The 9,468-nt window shown below is 44.7% G+C and overlaps 1 long non-coding RNA gene across 1 annotated transcript in view; it reads right to left on the minus strand.

The window, feature by feature from the left end:
• The window catches only part of LOC109299801, a 61,051-nt gene extending 52,452 nt beyond the window's left edge, over nt 1-8,599 (minus strand). The window contains exon 1 of the long non-coding RNA XR_002098007.1: nt 8,478-8,599. This is a non-coding gene — a long non-coding RNA (uncharacterized LOC109299801). The remainder of the gene's footprint in view (nt 1-8,477) is intronic.
• Nucleotides 8,600-9,468: the final 869 nt, after the last annotated feature.

The raw sequence follows: 9,468 nt of genomic DNA on the forward strand, positions 1-9,468 counted from the left end.
AGACTACATCCACGGTGACACCTGCATCCAGTGCTATTGTGACCTGATCATAAAAGGCAATCAGGTTGGTCTGACATGACCTGCCCTTAATGAAACCATGCCTCAACTCCTATGAGGCTCTGTGGTGCTGCTCTGAATTCCAAGAGATACTGCTCTGTTGACGATAGCTGCTACTGCCTGCTTGCATGAAGGTATGCTTTATTGATTTATGGATATTTACTTTTTATATTACTAAATTATCTGCCCCTCCCCCCTTGCATCCCTAATTTTGCGCAATCCTAAAAAATTAAATTGCTAGCAAACAAAATAAATGCTTGGAAATAAACAGATTTTAAATAAATACAAATTAAAAAATTGAATTCTGCCAAGCCTACTGGCTATCCATTCAGGGTGGATAACACTTGATAATCTCACTATGCTGCTTAGCACACAACAGCTATTTGCTCTAAAGTCACAAAGAATGCACCAGGATAATCAAACAATCTTTATTTCCTTTTTCATTAACACTTACTAACTTGTAGTATTCAACACCCTCTAACCTTCATTTAAGGTGTTCAACATTAATGATAAAACATCCCTGAAAGCCTTCAAACAAAACCATGAAAAACCACATTTCAGCATTCCTAATGCATTTATTTTTTTCATAAATGTCTCACTGCTTACCTTAGAGCTATCAGGCATTCTTTAAAACTCATGAAACAGCAAAGAGTCCAATACATTTTACACTCTTTCAACCTAACTGGGTTCAGCTGAAGTTAAATGAGTTCCTACCTGGGCATGTCTGCAATTTAACTGAACTTTTCCCCCTGGAGTCAAACAAAAGAAACCCTAACCTGCTGTCTAGTTTGGCAGAATATTGTTAAAGATACTGCAGGCTGGAGAGTTGCAGAACTACAAGGTTTCAGGTGACCACCACCAGACTTGTAAATCAGTCATTCCCCTACTTTATTTAAAATGATCTAAAATGACCACAAGCAAAAAGACACTGTTATTTAACCTCTTTTGATTCATAAATACAAAGTCCCTTACCACCATGTTGAAGCATTGCATACCCTAAGAAATAGTTTCTTACTATACCAGAAGAATGCCACCAATTATTTTATGCATCTGGTGTCAGTGACCATCAGCACAGAATACACGTGCTACTCAATCACAACACCACTTAACTGTTTCCTATAGGTACATTCAGTCTGAGTAATGACCCAGCCTGAGCCCTTTTAGCCTCTGAGAACACAGAACAATGGGGTATGGCAGACATCCATCCATACTTGTTCGCCTTGTAACTGAGATGGCTGCAATTGTCACATAAATATTCACGACTTGTCTTTTTCCATATTATTGTGCTGGTTTTGAACACTGTAAATGAAAACAAACCAGAAAATGAAACAGATGGTGTGTGTGGTATGGAACACTGAGAATTCAGACTACAGAAAGCACAGAAAGAGAAAGTACCATTAGGAAAGCTTAAATTAGACTGAGAATGAGTCAGGGACTAGAAGACTTTTTCTGAAGAGAAGTGGATGCCTTTGCAGTTGGTCCATATCAGGCTGCAGTTCCAGAAAGTAATTGATTTTAATACGGATTTCCATGGGGTAACCTAAACAATCCCTTTTCTAATCTGTTCTTATCCGCAGGGATGGTTCTTTACCTGTATACGGAAAGGATCACAGGGGAATCTAAAATACGAAAAACAGTAAAGATTTGTGAACAAGAGTATTTTTTTGCTTGCTCTCTTCACAGATTACCGATATCACTTCTTCACTTTTGCCTAAACAATTGCATGATTCTGATGGAGACACTAAAATGCCATAATCTGGGCAAAACTGTCATAATTTGGCATTAAAGGCCTGCAAGGTGGGCATGTGAGCAGATGAAAACCTGATGGCATTCAATACGGAGAAATGCAAGGTGCTCCACCTCTGGAATAAAAACCCACATTACACTTACAGGCTTAGCCATGCTACACTTGCTAGCACCATAGGTTCATAGATGCTAGGGTCGGAAAGGACCTCAAAAGATCATCAAGTCCAACCCCCTGCCTGGGCAGGAAAGAGTAGTGGGGTCAGATCACCCCAGCCAGATGCCTATCCAGCCTTTTCTTAAAGACCCCCAAGGTAAGGGAGAGCACCACCTCCCTTGGAAGCTGATTCCAAGTTTTGGTCACCCTTAGCATAAAGTTTTTCCTGATGTCTAACCTAAATCTGCTCTCTGTTATTTTGTGACCATTGCTCCTTGTTACCCCAAGAGGCACCCTGGTGAACAGAACATCTCCAATTCCTTGCTGCATCCCCCAATGAATTTGTAGATGGCCCCAAGATCACCTCTCAGCCTTCTCTTGCGGAGGCTGAAGAGTTCCAGGACCCTTAGTTTCTCCTCACAGGGCTTGGCCTGTAAACCCTTAACCATGAGTGGCTCTGGACCCTCTCAAGGTTATGCACATCCTTCTTAAAGCAAGGCACTCAGAACTGGACGCAGTACTCCAACTGTGGTTTGACCAAGGTAACAGAACCAAGGAGGTGATACTTGCCCTCTATTTGTCACACATCGTCTGATACATGAAAGTGCTTTGCTGATGATTTCATCATGCTGACGACTCATGTTCATCTTGGAGTCCACTACAACTCCAAGATCCCTTTCCGCTTCTGTGCTGCTGAGAGGGTCATTCCCCAGCCAGTAAACGTGTTGGATATTTTTACGCCTTAGGTGCAGCACTCTGCATTTGTCCCTGTTGTACTGAATCCTATTGTGTTCTGCCCACTTATCCAACCTGTCCAGGTCTGCCTGAAATCGTTCCCTACCCTCCAGAGTGTGCACTTCACCCCACAATTTAGTATCATCCACAGACTTGGACAGAGTACACTTCACGCCCACATCCAAGTCACTGATGAAGACAATCGAAAAGTTCAGGTCCAAGGACTGAGCCCTGCAGGAGCCCACTGCCCACAATCTTCCAGGTCGATACTGACCCAAGTACTACCACTCTCTGTGCGCGACCCCCAAGCCAATTTTCCATGATCAGAAGAGACTTGGGGGTCATGATTGATCACAAGATGAACATGAGCCACCAATGCAATACCGCAGCTGGTAAAATGAGCAAAACTCTGGCTTGCATCTACCGATGCATCTCAAGCAAGACCCAAGATGTCATCCTCCCACTGAACTCAGACTTGGTGAGGCCACAGCTGGAGTACTGCATCCAATTCTAGGCTCCACAATTAGGAAGGAAGTGGAAAAGCTCAAGAGTCTAGAGGAGAGCCATGTGCATGATCAGAACGGGCTTTATGAAGAGAGGCTGTGAGCCATGGGACTCTTCAGCCTGGAGAAGCGCAGGCTCAGGGATGACATGGTAGCAGCCTATAAGTACATAAGGGGCATCAACAGAATCTGGGGGAACACCTGTTCACCAGAGCACCCCAGGAGAAGACAAAGTCCAATGGTCAGAAACTCCTGCAAGACCATTTTAGGGTGGACACAAGGAAAAACTTATTTACTGTCCAAGCCCCCAAGGCCTGGAACAGATTTCCCCCAGAGGCGGTGCAAGCAGCTACTCTGGGGACTTTCAAGAAACCATATGACCTTTACAGGAATGCGTATACAGTTCTGGTTCCTATATTTCAAAAACAATGCTGAAGAATTGGAAAGTATTCCAAAAACAGCCATAACAATGACTCAAGAGCTGGAAACTTGCCATGCACTAAGAATTTAGAGTGTTAACTGAGACGCGTATATATGGGTGGCAAGAATGTTTTGAGATATCTTTTACTGGACCTATTATATAGCTGGGAGAGCTCCTAGACAAACTTTTAAGCATCAAGTGCCCTTCCTCAGGTCCAAGAAAGAGACAGGTTATATATACACATAGTATGTGGAAAGAAAAATATTTGGCAGAAGAGAGCTGTTTAATCAACAAGATCCTGTATGTATAAGATAAAAGTTAAATTCAAATAAAAAATATTGCACACATTTTTTAAAAAGTAAATAATCACCACAACAGCTTGCAGAGGAGATATGCTGAATTCTGCCTCAGGTGAAGGCTATAATCAAGCCTGCAAATATTTCTAAAAAAACAAGCCTAATAACTTGCTATTGAACTAGAACTAACATAGGAATCACTGGGTTCAGTTTTATCACCCACATTATGCACTAGGTCAGACTACTAGTAAAGGTCCTTTCTAATCCTACTATATACAAGCAAGGCTACATGGCACAATACAATGCCATGTATTTTTCCTGACCTAGTTTTACTTGAGCTAACTTAGGCACTAGCAGCAACCTATCCTTTAGAAACACCCCAAAGTCTACAACATACACAAGTTACCTAGAAACCCAAACTAACTTCTCAAATTGACAGTTCTGCTTTTTGAGGAAGCATAGGCAGGGCAGCCTTTTTCTAAACAAAAGGAAGGGGTGAAGGAAAGCAGTCTAATCTGCATATCCTTTACTATGAGATCACAGAATCAAGAGGCCAGCCTGTCCAGGTAAGAAGCAAGACACAAAGAAATAAGAAATAGCAGGGGTGGCCAACACATGGCACAAGTGGCCTCTGTGTGGCATACATAAATCAGAGAAGGGATGCTGTACTGTCACAAACCATATGGCAGAGCAGAGATCAGGCAGGGAGCACAGAGTAGGGAACAGAAAACAGTGCAACAGACTGGGCAGAGAAAGGTTATCAGAGTGGCACCTAGGGAGGGAGCAAGGCTAGTTTGTGGCATGCCTGCCAAAAAGGTTGACCTTCCAATGCCCTAAAGGAGTCCAACTGATACAATACATGAAGTACTTGCCATCGGGATTTTTACAGATGAAATAACTGATTTCTGAGTCCTTCTAAAACTGGACAATGCAATTGATAAATGGTACATAATTGTAAGGGAAAAGTCCAACAATTCTAGCTATTATTGAGCCCACCTAGACACTGCCTACTATAACAGATTTTGTTTTCAGGCCCAGCATATTTCAGAAGCGACTGACAGACTCACTTTCATCCTCAACAGGATGCCAACATACAGAAAGTTCTATTAATACAAGAGCAGGGACCATCAACTTATTTGCCTCAGGTCAGCACTTCTAACCACATGAATGTGGTATAACGATCCCAGAATTGGAAGAATGACAAATCTCTTCCCCCTTATTGACCCCAAAACAAATCTTGACTATGCTGCTTTGCCTGGTATCCATTAAGCAATCCTCTGCTATACAGACATGAGGCATCTCCATCATCATTTGCGTTCCAACTTTCCCCTCAATGCCTACTGGCATAAAAGATACTGAGCTTTCTTTGTCCTCCATTTATATGACAATTATCTTTTGTGTAATCCCCAGCTGCCAAGAACAGCAATTTACTGGCTCATACCCTCGACAAGACTGGGGAGATGGGCTGAAAAAGACCATCCCCACACGCTACGGAGTCTTTCAAAGACCACTAATATTATTCAATAGTCCCTACAACAATTATACACAACACACCAGTCATCGTCTAAGAATGCCTCTAGGCCTTCCAACTCTGTGCAGGACCCCAGGTGTGAGGTCCTGTTTCTCCTCCTACCACAGAGTTTCATGGAAGTGTTATAATTACTTAATCCTAAACTAACATAGGCTGCATGTCTAACTGTGTTAATATACAACAACTGTGTACCTACACACATACCAACCACAGGGTCTCATGATGTCTTCCAAACCTACCAACTATAGTTTTAGCATTTTCCTCAATAAAGTTTTTAAATGTGAACTTCCACCTTTGCAACATCCTCTCTGAAAGGTAGAGAGAGTTAGATAGCCATATTAGTCTCTGAACACCATTCTCTGAAAAGGCACAACAGCTCACTCTTATGACTACTGGCCTCACCTAGTGATCTCATTTGAACGCTTTGTCAAAAAACCCTTTCTGAACAAATAGTATCTTTGCATTTGTTCCTTGAATTCATTTTCCAAATTGAATTCAGCCATGTTTCAGCACTGAATGCAAGAAGCCCCATGTGATATTGTGATATCTGCAAACAGCAAGCAGCAGTGGGAAAAATCAGGTCTCCAGGAGGTGAAATACTGTATACGAATACCTGAGTAATCCTGATCATATTTTCCAGAGTCTTGAAAACAGAAGACAATAAATAGAACTGCTCCAGCGAATACCTCTCACCTATCCTTTCAGCTGGTTTCGATTCACTCCAAGTTCAAAGAGAGGAGCTATCATTTCAACAATAGAGATGACAAATTAGAATCATAGCTGCCTCAGAGATTCTGCCATTCAGAAAAACATCACAAGAGAACAGTCCTTTGGGGAAAAGACAAGAATTGGCCAATAGATCCAAGTTTGTACGCTGCATGTGTATGCATCATATTTTCTAGAAGCATTTCTCATTTCAGTCTGTGCTAGGTAGCAGAGAAAGAGAAGGCACTGAACACAGAGCTTCCATGTTCTTCAGGAATTTCAAGTACTGAATTTCTTGAAAGATCTCAATATTGAGAAACACAATACTGATCCATTAAAAAGACTGTGGGCAATCCTGAGAAGTTTTAAACCTTTGAGTAGTCTTACTGATTACATTATGACTTCTCAAAGGAGCAAAATTACTCAAGGTTATAACCTATGCAGGTTTCAGTCTCCTATTCAGTTAATGCATAGACATTTTCTAGATACAAGGATTAGAGAGAGGAACAGAACTAGAAAATGGATTTTTTTTTAATTCTTGGTATGCTTTCAGTTTTCAAGATCTGTATGGCTGTTTAAACAATCTTTTAGACACGCGCACACGTTTGCTTCTTGATGTTTCTTTCTGCAACATGCAGCGATCTTTTATTCTTGACTTAAAATACTGGCATACGTTTTGAAGAAAAAAGTGCTAGTATTTGTTTATTCAGTAGCCTAAAAAGATTCCTTCAAGATGCACATTACATATTATCCAAATACAGGTCCTCAGTATTATTCACTTCACAGCAGTTTCACACAAATCCTAAACACTACCCATTTTAGAAGTCCATCATTCTGTATTAGTACATGAATATATAATGGACTCACAGAAGTGCAATGGTTGAAGATTTTAAAGTAAATAACAAATCCAACATAGAGTATTAGCTTGAAAGACTAATGGCAAGGGAAGAGCTGCTACACAGCAAGGCCGTGAGACAGCAGACTGCCTCAGCACAGGTGAAACCGTCCATTCCCACAGAGTCCCAATGAGGTCAATCAGGATGCGACCAGGTGCCAAGTTGCACCTGCTCAGACCAAGCGGCAAGATCCGGGCCTAAATTAATCCACTTTTGCACACCCAACCCTACTTCCTGGCCACCGATTTCACTGCCCAGTTAAGAGAGACAGATAAGGTTATTTGGGTAAATGTGGTATCTATCTTTTATTAGAACAAACTGTCCAACTATTCAGTTGGTATAATAAAAAGATATCACATTTACCCATATAACCTTGTCTGCCTCTATCCTTAGACCAACACGGCTGCAACCAACACCCCAGTTCACAGAGAGGAATTCTGCTGCCCAGTGAAGAAAAGAGCATGCAGCACAAACATTATCGAGAGCCAACATTAGGATGCTTCGAGTTGCATTAGCAAACCACCCAGAGACTGACGCATCAGAGGCAGAGATTGCAAAACCAGGACAACAATCCAGGCATACAGGGAAAGGGTTAAAAACAGAGAAATACAATGGGGTACTGACAGAGTCTGGGTTCACAGGCGCCTCCCTGGACAACCCCTGTTTTCTCAAGGGTCAAACCTCTGATAGGTTCAGGAAGCTTAGACAGGTTTATGAGGCATAGAGATTAGTACCAACACGGAACTGGTCTGGGTACCAAACCACAGAGCTGGCTGGAGAGGTAAAACCCTGGAGCTGGCTGCCAGGGTTAGAGGGGTACCTAACTACAGGTCGTTTAGCTGGGTAAAGCTGCAGCTGGCTGGGAGGGGTTGACAGGTATAAAAACAAGTAGCAGGTCGGGTCGGGGGGTTAGATGGGCAACAACACTGTAGCTAGCTTGCTACTAAAACCAAGCAGCTGGTTGGGAGGCTTTACTAGGTAAAAAACACATGGGGGGTGGGTTTTTTAGGTGGGGGAGAGTACGTGCTAACCAAACCCTCACTCCTGCCATTCACCTGCTTGCTGCCCGTCTGAAATCAGTGCCAAAGGAGGGAGGAGGATCCCATCTGCTCCTTGCGATGCAGGCTGGAGGGCTGGCAAGCGGCCTCCCGCGGGAAGAGCTAAGCGCTCCTGTGCATCCCGCCCCTCCCCGCCGGGTCTCCGCATCCGCATGGTGGGGCCGCGGGCTCCCCCCGACCGCCCGGCGTGCGTCCTGCCGGGGACGCCGCCCCGCACGCAGCAACGCGGACAAACGCGCAGCCCGAGCTAACAGCAGCCGGGGGCACCCCGCCCCCAGCCGAGCTCTCGCCCTTGGCCCCACCGCATTGTTGTGCTGTGCCCCACTGCCGCCTTTGCAACATTCAAGCCCGCATATCCCCCCCCCGGCTGCGCACCTGGCGGGCGGGCATTCCCGGCGGGAGGCAGCCCCGGGGGTGCAGGGATGCTATGCTCCGCTCCGCTCCGCTCCGGCTCCAGACGAACCTCCAGCGCCGCCGCGGCTCAGCCCAGCCGCCCGGCCCCGCCCAGCCGCCGCCCCCGCTCCAACTCCAGCTCCCGCCTACTCGCCGAGCTCCCCTGCCCGCTGCCGCCTCCTCTGAGGGAGGGCCGCGCTTCTCCCGGCCAGGCCTCAGGGCAGCTGCTTTGCTTTGCCGAGATCCCCCTCGGCCAGCCTGACTGGAGACGGGCAGCTTTAAGCTTAAAAGCCAGGCTGAGGGGAACAAACCAGGCTGACCTCAGCATCGAGATCTTAAAAGACAGAAAGGCTGCCTGGCCTCAGGACTGAAGTCTTAAAAGACTGGAGTCTTAAACGACCCAGACACAGAAAGGCCAGCTGGCCCTAGGACTGAAATCCTAAAAGACAGGCAAGCCGGCTGGCCCTAGGGCTGAAATCTTGAAAGACTGGAGCCTTAAAAAACAGAGACAAGAAGGCCGGCTGGCCTCAGCATCTGAACAGCCAGACAAGGAAGAAAGGCCATTTATTTTATTTCTTTTTTTAACTTAGAAGGCCCAAACCTGCAGTTGAATGCGGTTGGCACTACATTGTATCCGCCTGAAGCAGAAGTGACCAAAATGACCACATTCTTGTAAATAGCAAATGTCAACTGGAAAATTAAAACAAACAAAAAAAAAATCTTTATTTTTTGTGGTAAACACAAGTGCCTCAAGATTTCCTCCTTGCTGCACATGCTGCTTCTGGGCTGCTGGGGTTTTTTTCCACATGAAAGGAAAAGAAAAAAAAGAGGAGGGGCAGCGACAAAAATAAATAAGTGCAAAAAAAGGGTGACGCCACATAGCAGGGCTGTGCTCTTAGCAGCCAGCCTAACTAGGACCCATCCCTCTCTTCCTCCTCTGGTCTATTGTGTGTCATGCTCTGAGCTGCAGTGC

Source organism: Gavialis gangeticus, unplaced genomic scaffold (assembly GCF_001723915.1).
Source record: "Gavialis gangeticus isolate Ggan-Ray unplaced genomic scaffold, GavGan_comp1, whole genome shotgun sequence".
Taxonomy (NCBI): Eukaryota; Metazoa; Chordata; order Crocodylia; family Gavialidae; genus Gavialis; species Gavialis gangeticus.